The sequence below is a fragment of the Macaca nemestrina genome, unplaced genomic scaffold (assembly GCF_043159975.1).
Source record: "Macaca nemestrina isolate mMacNem1 unplaced genomic scaffold, mMacNem.hap1 Scaffold_102, whole genome shotgun sequence".
Taxonomy (NCBI): Eukaryota; Metazoa; Chordata; class Mammalia; order Primates; family Cercopithecidae; genus Macaca; species Macaca nemestrina.
In genome coordinates, this window is record NW_027257585.1 from 108,729 (window position 1) to 122,779 (window position 14,051).

General features: G+C 43.0%; 1 long non-coding RNA gene across 2 annotated transcripts in view; it reads left to right on the top strand.

Annotated features, from left to right (window-relative positions):
* Positions 1-14,051, top strand: part of LOC139361208 (uncharacterized) — a 33,988-nt gene that overhangs the window by 13,677 nt on the left and 6,260 nt on the right. Inside the window, exons 2-3 of one of the 2 annotated variants that reach the window (XR_011618773.1) lie at positions 806-871; positions 6,675-6,903. This is a non-coding gene — a long non-coding RNA (uncharacterized lncRNA). Of the gene's footprint in view, positions 1-805; positions 872-6,674; positions 6,904-14,051 lie in introns of those variants that run through there. The other variant, XR_011618772.1, reaches the window with a different exon arrangement.

Sequence of the window (14,051 nt, forward strand, 5' to 3'; positions counted from 1 at the left end):
GGACCTGCAGTAACTATATTTGATGCAAAATTTCATGTTGATGGAAGCTGAGATGTCCTGCAGTCTCAGAGGGACAGAATTCTGGTGTGTCTCCCTTTGCCCTGTCAGGAATAAAGATCTAGACTCTACAGGTTTTGTCAAAATTTACAAGATGTAGGAAATGGGGCAGGATTTAGGCTGTGAGGCAAAGCCTAGAGATATAAAGAAACAGCTTCTGACCCAAGGTTCATGAAGTCAGGATAGTTTCAGAGGGGATGGTGGAGTGAGCATAGTACAGTCTTTGGAACCATTCCTTCCCCTTATTTGTTCATAGGCCAGATGTGCTCAACCAGGGGGCATCTCAGGTCTGATGAACAGAGTCCTGGAGAGACAAAGGGGCAATCCTGAGGAAGAGGCTCAACAGGGAGGAAGGAGTCACCATTTTCTCTCCTGAGAAAAATCCTTCTCCCTAGGAAACCATAGGATTTTCCTTGGTCCCAGTGAGACTTTTCCTGAGTGAAGAGAGCAGAGAGAGCAAGGGACTGATGTGTTATCTGTTTCCACCTCCTGCAGTGATTCTGAAACCATGGGGGACAGCATTATCTTCAGAATCATGAGCAATCCAGATGCCATGGTTTCACACAAGACATTGGAAGTTCTTATCTCTAAGGGGTAGGCACTGGTCATTGATACTCTTTAAAGCTCATTCGCTGATTACTAAGTGAGCCAAATTAATAATCTACTGGAAGTTTTACTAAACTCCGTTTACTTGACACACAATTCACACAGACACATTGTTAATATACACATTTTGATGCTTGGACAGGGTTGGACCCAAGATTCTGTACTTCTATGGAGCCCTGTGTTCTGCCCAGGTGTCATTTACTCTCAGGTAAGTAAACTGATCACCATAGCTAACAAGAGATTGATCTGTGATGATTAGAAATGAGAAGATCTGTTGGTTATGTTTTATTGGGATGGATTCTATTAACATTTAAATACAGTTTAAAAACACAGATTTACAATGAAAAGTAACAAGCAAATATAAAAAGTGAAGGGGCTATTCCCCAAAGTAGTTTCCACTGAAATACCACCAGAGAAAAACAACTCTCAGGACAGGGATACTGCTTCAAAGACACAGATTTCACAGCTAGATGGTTGATCTCGAATTTCTGAAAATTCCATCCCTTACTCATGAAATGCAGTTTATTTAAGAACTTTCTAATTTGACTGTAGTTTCATACTCACACACTTCAGTGTGTTGTGTATTATTCCATTGATGATAAGTATAACTTATTTGAAAATGAATTACATACTGGTGAGAAAATTTTCCCTTTAAATTAAACTTAAACTCATACCATAAAATTAGCAGCATCTGTTTGTCTGTTCCAAGAATTACCTAGGTTCTACCCAGGGCACCTGAGATCAGTTGAAAACAAATGCAAAAAAAGTTGGAATAAAAAGTAAGAACACCCTTCCAATGTTACAAATGCATCCCAGTCTCAATTATTCACATTCACGAGAATGATTCACCTATATCCCACTTTAGCAAAATTTCACCTACTCTCGCCTACCAATTGACTAATCAAAACAAACCAAGACAGAACAATAAATTCAAATTCATCCAGTAACCTGAGGGGAAAACCTACACCTCAAAATGTAGTCTACAGATATTCACACAGGATGTCATCTACTGTGAAAACACATGCACAGAGGCAGTCCCTTCACATGATCAGAATACTCACAACTCCACAACAACATATTAGATATGGGATCATCTTGAAATGTGGCCATCACTAACCAGTTGTCCCTTTTACATAGACAAAAACCTGAGGACCACATTATGTTATGTAGAAATGACTGTACACCTGTGTGCGTGTGTGTGTGTAGGGATCCGGGGAATCCAATAGACATTCCAGCCTCTTGATTTTTTCCATGTTCAGGCTCTTGATTCTATATCCGAGTGAAATGACTTGCCAGTGGGGAACAAGATAAGTCTTTGCAGGAAGCGCTCTGGTGGGAGCTAGATACTCAAATCATAAAGCATCGAGTGTTGGAAACATGCACTGAAGTTAGACGAAATACTCAATGCACAGTTTAGACGGTGAAAGACTTTCAGGTAATCATGCAATCACCGACCGGCTGATTGATGACATTCCCCGAATTTATGATTGCAAGAAGAGACAAATACTCATGACATTCTATTTCCGGTGGTTGGGGACATACGATGGCAACATACTGTCTGCCAGTCATGCTCATCACACTGTACTTTGCACACACGTCACACAGAGACACTGTTAATACGCACATTTGTGTGCTTGAGCAGGGTTGCACCCAAGATTCTGTGGTTGTACGGAGCCCTGAGTTATGCCCTCGACATCTTTACTCTCGGGTTGGTCAACTTGGATCACTGTACCGAACGAGAAACGGAGCCTGAAATCCAATCAGCGAATACGCAAAAGGAAGGGGCCATTTCCCACAATCATTTCCACTGCAACACCACCTCGGATGAACAAGTCTCATTGCAGCTCAGGGACTGTGCTTCAGAGATGCACCTTTCGCAGCTGGACGATTGACCCGGAATCTCCCAAATGCCATTTTGATACACACCAAATGAGATTTATTTCAGTACTTGCTGATTTTATTTTAGTTGAATACACACACGCTCCTGTGTTTGATTTCCTTTATTATCAATACAACTTACTTCCAAATGACTCACATACCAGTGGGATGATTTTCTGCTTCAATTCATTGGAAATGGACAGCATTCAATAGGCAAGTGTGTCTGTCTGTCTGTCTCCAGCATTCTGTGGGTTCCACCAAGGGCACAAGTCCTAGGGCGCCTGAGGTCCATTCAACAAGCAATGTAAAAACTGCGAGGCAGGTTCAAAAGAAGAACACCCTTCCTCTCTTCAAATGCGTCCCAGTTTCCACTACTCAAGGTAGGGAGAAGGATCCACAGAAGTCCCACGTTCACAAAATTTCAACTTCTGGTGCTCACCAACAACTGACGAATGAAACACACCCAAGAGAAAATAGTCAACCCCGTCCCCTGCAATAATCTCACGCGCAATCCTACACCGCAATATGTCATATTCAGAAATTCACACTGAATGTCATCTACCATGAACACAAACACACAGACACTGCCTCCACAGGTTCAGAAGACTCACGACTGCAAAACTCGATGTTTCCCGTGTCTGGGCTCATCCTGAAACGCAGCCATCACTATCCAGTTGTCCCTCTTGTGTAGACAGAAACCTGGGCTCCTCATTACTTTATGTTGGATTGACTGTGTATGTGATGTGATGGTGTGTGTGTGTGCGTGCGTGAACCCCCTCGTGGGGGTGTGTGTGTGTACGTGTATGTGTGTGTGTGTCAGTGTGTGTGCGCATGCACTCCTGCCTTTGGGTGGAGACTTTTCCTGAGATCACTGGCACACAAACAGAGCCCTCTTGCTGTGTTTGTTCCTCCCTTTGGATCTCCTGGTCCTCCCTTGCAGAGAAGTGAGTGTGTCAGTGTTCATGGACTCCTGAGGTGTCAGGTTCCTTGAAGAGAGGTTCAGCAGGGAGCTTTGCTGTTCAGGATGACGGTTGTTCATCCCACTCTTGTATTTTGATGGATGAATCACAAGCACGTTGGGAGGCAGGGTACATTCAACTTTTCTAACGTTGAAGTCAGGCTTGGTTTTGTTTTGCTCTTGGAGGAACTTCCAGTGGTCTAAGGTGCTTTTCTGAGTGGCTCTTTCCACCAAGTGCTCCTCCAAGTCGGGTACCTGGAGGCAGGGTTCTCTCTGGAGCTCTCCTTGCGTTGCTCGCCTGTCTTTGTGTTCAGCGCCAAGGGCTCCTGGTTCCCTGCCTATTGACACACTCTCACTGCATCTTTCCAGTTCACTCTTCTGGATGTAAAAGAGGACATAGGCCTGTTGACTCAGGACAGAAGCGATGCTACAGGCAGTGACCTCGGCGTCATCCATTTTATACCACTGGCCTCCTGGAGCTTTGACATAAGAGAGGTAATGTCCGTTGTGACAACTCCACCCAGCGTGGACCAGCACAGCATAGAGGACATAGACTAGAGGTCCTGTGTTCTGCTGAGACATGTATGGCTGCATGTCAAGGCACTCAGGGTATTGCACATTCTTGGCAAGTTTGTTGCCTTTGACATCGGAGAATCTCTTCAATACAAGGATGAGGACCTTGGCAGAAGTGTGTAGAGTGAACGTCTTTGAGGCAGGCGCCTTCTGGAGACAAAGACCACAATGATAGGCATTCTCTCCATTGAGTTCTTCGGGCTTCACCACCTGTTCCAAAGCTTGCTTCACACTCTGAGCTGCCTGGATATCCAGGGCGATGTCCAGGTAAGGGTCAAAGGTGTCCGAAACGCCCTGGCAGTGGAGACACTTGATTTGAGATCTCCAGCAGCCTCCAAATATCTGGTGGATGAGGGTGGTGTCCTCAGAGTCATGATCTACCTGCTTGTGCCCGGGAAGGCATGCCTTTTTCATGGCATCCACAATGAACATCAGAAACTCATGGGCATCTTCCTGCTTGCCTCGATGGAAGCCAGCAGCCAATGACTGTGAGGGCTGGATGACGTGGCCAGGACAGTGGAGGGCCCATGTAATGTGAGCTTCCATCGTACACAGCATGCAGCACTTGTGACGCTGACAAAGTTGAGAGTGCTCCTGGGACAGCATGTAGTTGGCAAGGGGTGGTGTGTATGTCAGGCACTGCAGGGAAGCATTCAAGTAGCAAGTATTTCCCATATTCTGGAGCCCAGCCCCCACCGCAGCAGGTCTCCTGCTACTGAGAGGAAGCTTCTTTCTGGGGGCAGGCTGTCTTGCCACAGGAGCCAAATCATCACAGAGGTTGACTTTGGTCTCAGATGACAGTGGTGACTTCTCAGGTAGAGAAGTCCGCTGAATTTCAGCAAAAGCTGCATCTGGCCAAGAAGGTATGAGTTTTGAAAAGTGGTTGAACTGCCACTCACCTCCCAAGTGGAGTGAATCGGCCTCCATGTCGCCAGGAGCAAGGATCACAAGCTTTTTCTGCTGGGACCACACGTTGCAGAAAGACGCTATCTCTTCCGAGAGAGTCTTCAAATGACGCGCCACCTGGCTGCATCAGCCCTTATATAACTCACCCCCGCCTACCGCGAACACCCCACCCACCCATCAGGTACGCGGTCCACCAATCCAATATCAGCACTCAGTTAAAGAATGAGTCATAGGGTATGTCCCCTTGTATTCCCCAGGGAGTTCACTTAAAACTCCTGGGGAATGCGTTAGTTTACTTAAAACAGTGGTAGGGAATAATTCTGTCCTTACAAAACAATGTGTGTGTTTGTGTGTATGTGTTTGCTTGCGTGAACTTGTGGGCATGCGGAATCATGCCCATGTGAGTGTTTCTTTGTTTTTGTTTATATGTCTGGGTGTGTGTGTGTTTGAGCTGCGATGTGCTTCTAACTATGTGCTTTTGGCAGTTACGATCATCCTTTCAGGCATTGAAGGACAGGAAGTCAGACCTGTACTTTCTGACTTGAGAATCATCAATGAAGTACAGTTAATAACATAGTGTATTTGTTTCCTTAATATCAAAGAAGAAATCCGTGCAGTCTAATAAGTATTCTAGCGATAACCTTTCCATGTTCAGCCTATTGATTCTGTGTTCGAGTGAAATGACTTACCAGTGGGGACCAAGACATGTCTTTGCAGGAAATGCTCTTGTGGAAGCTATATACCGAAATCATAAAGCATCAAGTGTTGGAAACATGCACTGAACTTAGACGAAATACTCAGTGCCCAAATTAGACTGTGAAAGACTTTCAGGAAATCATGCAATCACCGACATACCAATTGATGACATTCCCCGTATTTATGATTGCAAGTAAAGAGAAATACTCATGACATTCTATTTCCAGTGATTGAGGTCATACGACCGCAATTTAAGAAATCATGAAATCAGAAAACTTGACTAATCACAATTTAATCCAACTAAAACCTTTGGTTCATTTAAGAAAGGATGAATATAAAAACAACATATCACACAGCATGGGAGATAATATTTTAATACGTATGTGATAATGGATCAACATTTGAGAGAGATGAAATAAATAGTTGTAAATTTGAGAATAGCATATAACCAGAATTAAACACTGTAAATGCCTGGGTGATGGGAGTGAGTCCATGTCTCAGGAGGAAACATAGAGATTTAAAAGCAGGGCGTCTAAAAGAGATTTGCATACCATTGTTAAAACTGACGGTTGTTTTAGTAAGAAAGGGAAAAATAAACCATTTGTCTTAGGGATTGTTGCATGTATTTTTCATCGTCTGAGATGTTGCTTCCAATTCCAGTTAAGCATTGTGTGGTGGACTTGCAGTTACCACATTTGGTGGAAAATGTCATGCTGATGAAGGTAGACTTGTTTCCCAAACTAAGAGGGACAGAATTTGGGTGTTTCTTTGGGACTTTTGGCTTACTAGGAATAAAGATCCTGGCTCTAGGGATTTTCTTAAAAATTTTCAGATAATGAGAAAGAGAATAGAATTTAGGCCAGGTGGCAAGGCCTCGAGGTGTACAGAAGCATCCCCGGTCTCAGGGCCCATGAAATCAGGATGATTTTAGGGAGGATGGTGGAATGGGGAGAGTGTGACCTTTGGCCTCCTTTCTTTCCCTTTTCTTTTCATGGGTCAGGTGTGCTCTATCAGAAGGCTTCCCCTTTCTGTTGGACAGAGTCCTGGAAGAAGAAATGAGCGCTGCTGACAAAGATGCTCCACAAGGAGGAAGGAGTCACTATTTTCAGGAGCATGATCCCCGGAAGCATGAGAAATCCAGATGCCGTGGCTTTACACAGGATGCTGGAGTTTCTTTCCTCTGGATCCGGGAACTTGGCATCAGTGTTCTGTAATGCCTATAACTGATTTTGAGGTGAGTCCACTTGATAACCTGTCTGCGTGTCATGCTCATTACACTGCAATTCACACACATGTCACACCGAAACACTCTGAATGAGCATATTTATGTGCTTGAACAGTGTTGCATCCAAGATTCTGTGATTCTACAGAGTCCTGAGTTCTGTCCTGGACATCTCTACTCTTGGGTAGGTCGACTTTGATCACTATACCTAATGATAAATGTACCATTAAATCTAATCGGCAAATACACTAAAGGAAGGGGCCATTCTCCATAATTGTTTCACTCGGGTAGGTCAACTTTAATAACTGTACCTAAGAAGAAAGGGATCTGTGATGATTCCACATCAAAGAACCTGTTGATTTTTTGTCATTTGAATGAATTATGTTAACATTTAAATAGAGTTTAAAACCCCAGATTTCCCATGAAATCTAATCAGCCATGAAATCTAATCAGCAGATATACAAAAGGAAGGGGCCATTCTCTAAAATCGTTTCCACTGAAACACCACCACCAATAAACAAGTCTCATTGCAGGAAAGGGATCCTGCTTCCAAGATCCAGTTTGCACAGTTGGACGATTGACCCAGAATCTCCCCTAATGCAATTTTTTAACACCCTAAGTGAGATTTATTTCCGGGTTTTCTAATATTATTTCAGCTGAATACACACACTCCTGTGTTTCAATTTCTTTCAAACACCTTTTAATAATGAAGTATCTTGCTGCTTCACCCCTTATATAACTAATGCCCACCCACCGGTTCCACTACATTTACCCATCAATTACCCAATTTAACAATGAAATATCAGCAGTCAATTAAGTTTTGTGTCTTAGGTTGTATCCTTTTGCATTCCTCAGGGAATTTAATGGACACAGCTTAAATTGTGATTATAGAACAGTTGAATCAGATTTACTAATCAGTGTTATGGGCAAATATGATAGGAGTGGAACTGAGTTAGGACAGTGGCTACACATTTGCCTTATTTCATGTAAAACAATGCCAGTTAACAATTGTGTACGTATTAAACAGTTTGTGTCTGTGTGTGTATTTGTATCTTTGTGTCTGGATGTGAGAGTGTGTGTGTGTGTTGAGAAGTACTTCCAAGCATGTGCATCTGGGAGATAAGATCATTCTTTCCGCGATTGAACGACAAGAAGTTGGAACTACACTTTCTGATTTGAGAATGTGCAGCGATGTTATGTAATTAACACAGCATATTGTGTCTTAATTAAAATGGAGAGATCAATGGAGTCAAATAGACATTCCAGAGATAACCTTCCCATTTTTGACCAATTGATTCTATATCATGTTGCAATGATCTGGCTGTGGGGACATGACAAGTCTTTGCATGAAATGGTCTTGTGGAAGCAATATATGCAAATAATAAAGCATCAAAAGGGACTATGCGTTCAATTTGTAGAAATATTCACTTAAGTTTGATGAAATTCTCAATGCCCAAAATAGACTTCAGAACACTTTCAAGAAAACATGCTATAACCCAGAGATTAATTGATGACATCCACCGAAGTGATGACTGCAAGAAAAGAGAAATATTCATGGAATTTTATATCCAAGGGTTTCTTGTATATGACAGCATATTTTGAAAAGTCAAAATCAGAAAACTTGACAAACAGGAAGATATCTAAGCTAAAACCTTTTGTTCATTAAAGGAGCGATGAGAGGCAGTTCCAAGATGGCCGAATAGGAACAGATCCAGCCTCCAGCTCCCAGCGTGAGCAACACAGGAGACGGGTGATTTCTGCATTTCCAACTGAGGTACCGGGTTCATCTCACTGGGGCTTGTTGGACAGTGGGGGCAGGACAGTGAATGCAGCACACAGAGCAACAACCGAAGCAGGGCGAGGCATCACCTCACCCAGGAAGTGCAAGGGGGAAGGGAATTCCCTTTCCTAGCCAAGGGAAACCGTGATACGCAGCACCTGGAAAATTGGGTTACTCCCACGCTAACACTGTCCTTTATCAAGGGTCTCAGCAAATGTCACACCAGGAGATTATATCCCGCATCTGGCTTGGAGAGTCCCACGCCCACAGAGCCTCCCTCATTGCTAGCACAGTAGTCCAAGATCTAACTGCAAGGAGGCTGCAAGGCTGGAGGAGGGGCGCTTGCCATTGCTGAGGCTTGAGTAGGTAAACAAAGTGGAGGGGAAGCTCAAACTGGGTGGAGCCCACCACAGCTCAAAGAGGCCTGCCTGTCTCTGTAGACTCCACCTCTGGGGAGAGGGCATAGCCAAACAAAAGGCAGCAGAAACCTCTGCAGATTTAAATGTCCCTGTCTGACAGCTTTGAAGAGAGTAGTGGTTCTCCCAGCATGGTGTTTGAGATCTGAGAACAGACAGACTGTCTGCTCAAGTGGGTCCCTGACCCTGGAGTAGCCTAACTGGGAGACACCCCCACTAGGGTAAGATTGACACCTCACATCTCACACAACCGGGTACCCCTCTGAGACGAAGCTTCCAGAGGAATAATCAGGCAGAAACATTTGCTGTTCAGCAATATTCACTCTTCTGCAGCCTCCACTGCTGCCACCTAGGCAAACAGGGTCTGGAGTGGACCTTGAGCAAACTCCAACAGACCTGTAGCTGAGGGTCATGACTATTAGAAAGAAAGCTAACAAACAAACAGAAAGGACATCCACACCAAAACCCCATCTGTACATCAACATCATCAAAGACCAAAGGTAGATAAAACCACAAAGATGGGGAAAAAGAAGTGCAGAAAAACTGAAAATTCTAAAAATCTGAGCAACACTCCCCCTCCAAAGGAATGCAGCTCCTCTCCAGCAATGGAACAAAGCTGAACAGAGAATGACTTTGACGAGTTGACAGAAGAAGGCTTCAGACCATCAAACTTCTCCGAGCTAAAGGAGGAAGTTCGAACCCATAGCAAAGAAGCTAAAAACCTTGGAAAAAGATTTCCTGAATGGCTAACTAGAATAACCAATGTAAAGAAGTCCTTAAATGACCTGAGAGAGCTGAAAACCATGACACAAGAACTACATGACAAATGCGCAAGCTTCAGTAACCGACTCGGTCAACTGGAAGAAAGGGCGTCAGTGATTGAAGATCAAATGAATAAAATGAAGTGAGAAGAGAAGTTTAGAGAAAAAAGAGTAAAAAGAAATGAACAAAGCCTCCAAGAAATATGGGAATATGGGAAAAGGAAAAATCTACGTCTGATTTGTGTACCTGAAAGTGAGGGGGAGAATGGAACCAAGTTGGAAAACATTCTGCAGGATATCATCCAGGAGAACTCCCCCAACCTAGCAAGGCAGGCTGACATTCAAATTCAGGAAATACAGAGAACGCCACAAAGATACTCCTCTAGAAGAGCAACTCCAAGACACATAATTGTCAGATTCACCAAAGTTGAAATGAAGGAAAAAATGTTAAGGGCAGCCAGAAAGAAAGGTCGGGTTACCCACAAAGGGAAGCCCATGGCCGGGCGCGGTGGCTCAAGCCTGTAATCCCAGCACTTTGGGAGGCCGAGACGGGTGGATCACGAGGTCAGGAGATCAAGACCATCCTGGAAAACACGGTGAAACCCCGTCTCTACTAAGAAATACAAAAAACTGCCGGGCACGGTGGCTCAAGCCTGTAATCCCAGCACTTTGGGAGGCCGAGGCGGGTGGATCACGAGGTCAGGAGATCGAGACCATCCTGGCTAACATGATGAAACCCCGTCTCTACTAAAAATACAAAAAACTAGCTGGGCGTTGTGGCGGGCGCCTGTAGTCCCAGCTACTCGGAGGCTGAGGGGGGAAAATGGCGTGAACCCGGGAGGCGGAGCTTGCAGTGAGCTGAGATCGCGCCACTGCACTCCAGCCTGGGTGACACAGCGAGACTCCGTCTCAAAAAAAAAAAAAAAAAAAAAGAAATACAAAAAACTAGCCGGGCGAGGTGGCGGGTGCCTGTAGTCCCAGCTACTCGGGAGGCTGAGGCCGGAGAATGGCGTGAACCCGGGAGGTGGAGCTTGCAGTGAGCTGAGATCCGGCCACTGCACTCCATCCTGGGCTACAGAGCGAGACTCCGTCTCAAAAAAAAAAAAAAAAAAAAAAAGGGAAGCCCATTAGACTAACAGTGGATTTCTCGGCAGAAACTCTACAAGCCAGAAGGGAGGGGTGGGGCAATATTCAACATTCTTAAAGAAAAGAATTTTCAACCCAGAATTTCATATCCAGCCAAATTAAGTTTCATAAGTGAGGGAGAAATAAAATCCTTACAGACAAGCGAACGCTGAGAGATTTTGTCACCACCAGGCCTGCCCTACAAGAGCTCCTGAAGGAAGCACTAAACATGGAAATGAACAACCCATACCAGCCACTGCAAAAACATGCCAAAATGTAAAGACCGTCGATGCTAGGAAGAAACTGCATCAACTAATGAGCAAAATAACCAGCCAACATCATAATGACAGGATCAAGTTCACATGTAACAATATTAACCTAAATGTAAATGGGCTAAATGTTCCAATTAAAAGACACAGACTGGCAAGTTGGATAAAGAGTCAGGAGCTCTTATAGGGCAGGCCTGGTGGTGACAAGACCCACCAGTTTGCTGTATTCAGGAGACCCATCTCACGTGCAGAGACACACATAGGCTCAAAATAAAGGGATGGAGGAAGATCTATCAAGCAAATGGAAAACAAAAAATGGCAGGGGTTGCAATCCTAGTCGCTGATAAAACAGAGTTTAAACCAAGAAAGATCAAAAGAGACAAAGAAGGCCATTACACAATCGTAAAGGGATCAATTCAACAGGAAGAGCTAACTATCCAAAATATATATACACCCAATTCAGGAGCACCCAGATTCATAAAGCAAGTCCTTAGAGACTTACAAAGAGACTTAGACTCCCACACAATGATAATGGGAGACTTTAATACCCCACTGTCAACATTAGACAGATCAACGAGACAGAAAGTTAAGGATATACAGGAATTGAACCCAGCTCTGCACCAAGCAGACCTAATAGACATCTACAGAACTCTCCACCCCAAACCAACAGAATATACATTCTTCTCAACACCATATCGCACTTATTCCAAAATTGACCACATAGTTGGAAGTAAAGCACTCCTCAGGAAATATAAAAGAACAGAAACTATAACAAACTGTCTCTCAGACCACAGTGCAATCAAACAAGAACTCAGGATTAAGAAACTCAATCAAAACTGCTCAACTAAATGGAAACTAAACACCCTGCTCCTGAATGACTACTGGTTACATAACGAAATGAAGGCAGAAATAAAGATGTTCTTTGAAACCAATGAGAACAAAGATACATCATACCAGAATCTCTGAACACATTTAAAGCAGTGTGTAGAGGGAAATTTATAGCACTAAATTCTCACAAGAGAAAGCAGGAAAGATCTAAAATTGACATCCTAATATCACAACTAAAAGAACTAGAGAAGCAAGAGCAAACACATTCAAAAGCTAGCAGAAGGTAAGAAATAACTAAGATCAGAGCAGAACTGAAGGAGACGGAGACACAAAAAACCCTTCAAAAAGTCAATGAAACCAGAAGCTGATTTTTTGAAAAGATTAACAAAATTGATAGGCAGCTAGCAAGACTAATAAAGAAGAAAAGAGAGAAGAATCAAATAGATGCAATAAAAAATGATAAAGGGGATATCACCACTGACCCCACAGAAATACAAAGTACCATCAGAGAATATTAAAAACACCTCTACATAAATAAGCTAGAAAACCTAGAGTAAATGGATAAATTCCTGGACACATACATTCTCCCAAGACTAAACCAGGAAGAAGTTGAATCCCTGAATAGACCAATAACAGGCTCTGAAATTGAGGCAATAATTAATAGCCTACCAACAAAAAAGTCCAGGACCAGAAAGATTCATAGACGAATTCTACCAGAGGTACAAGGAGGAGCTGGTACCATTCCTTCTGAAACTATTCTAATCAATAGAAAAAGAGGGAATCCTCCCTAACTCATTTTATAAGGCCAACACCATCCTGATACCAAAGCCTGGCAGAGACACAACAACAAAAAAGAGAATTTTAGACCAATATCCCTGATGAACATCCATGCAAAAATCCTCAATAAAATACTGGTAAACCAAATCCACAGCACTTCAAAAAGCTTATCCACCATGATCAAGTGGGCTTCATCCCTGGGATGCAAGACTGGTTCAACATACACAAATCAATAAACGTAATCCAGCATATAAACAGAACCAAAGACAAAAACCACATTATTATCTCAATGGATGCAGAAAAGGCCTTTGACAAAATTCAACAGCTCTTCATGCTAAAAACTTAATAAATTCAGAATTGATGGAACATATCTCAAAATAATAAGAGCTATTTATGACAAACCCACAGCCTATATCATATTGAATAGGCAAAAACTGGAAGCATTCCCCTTGAAAGCTAGCACAAGACAGGGATGCCCTCTTTCACCACTCCTATTCAACATAGTGTTGAACTTCTGGCCGGGGCAACCAGGAAAGAGAAAGAAATAAAGGGTATTCAATTAGGAAAAGAGGAAGTCAAATTGTCCCTGTTTGCAGATGACATGATTGTATATTTAGAAAACCTCATCCTCTCAGCCCAAAATCTCCTTAAGCTGATAAGCAACTTCAGCAAAGTCTCAGGATACAAAATCAATTTGCAAAAATCACAAGCATTCTTATACACCAATGACAGACAAACAGAGAACCAAATCATAAGTGAACTACCATTCACAATTGCTTCAAAGAGAATAAAATATCTAGGAATCTAACTTACAAGGGATGTGAAGGACCTCTTCAAGGAGAACTACAAACCACTGCTGAATGAAATAAAAGAGGACAGAAACAAATGGGAGAACATTCCATACATTCCATGCTCATGGATAGGAAGAATCAAGAATCAATATAGTGAAAATGGCCATACTGTGCAAGGTAATTTATAGATTCAATGCCATCCCCATTAAGCTACCAGTGACTTTCTTCACAGAATTGGAAAAAACTACTTTAAAGTTCATATGGAACCAAAAAAGAGCCCGCATTGCCAAGACAATCCTAAGTCAAAAGAACAAAGCTGGAGGCATCACACTACCTGACTTCAAACTATACTACAAGGCTACAGTAACTAAAACAGCATGGTACTGGTACCAAAACAGAGCTATAGAC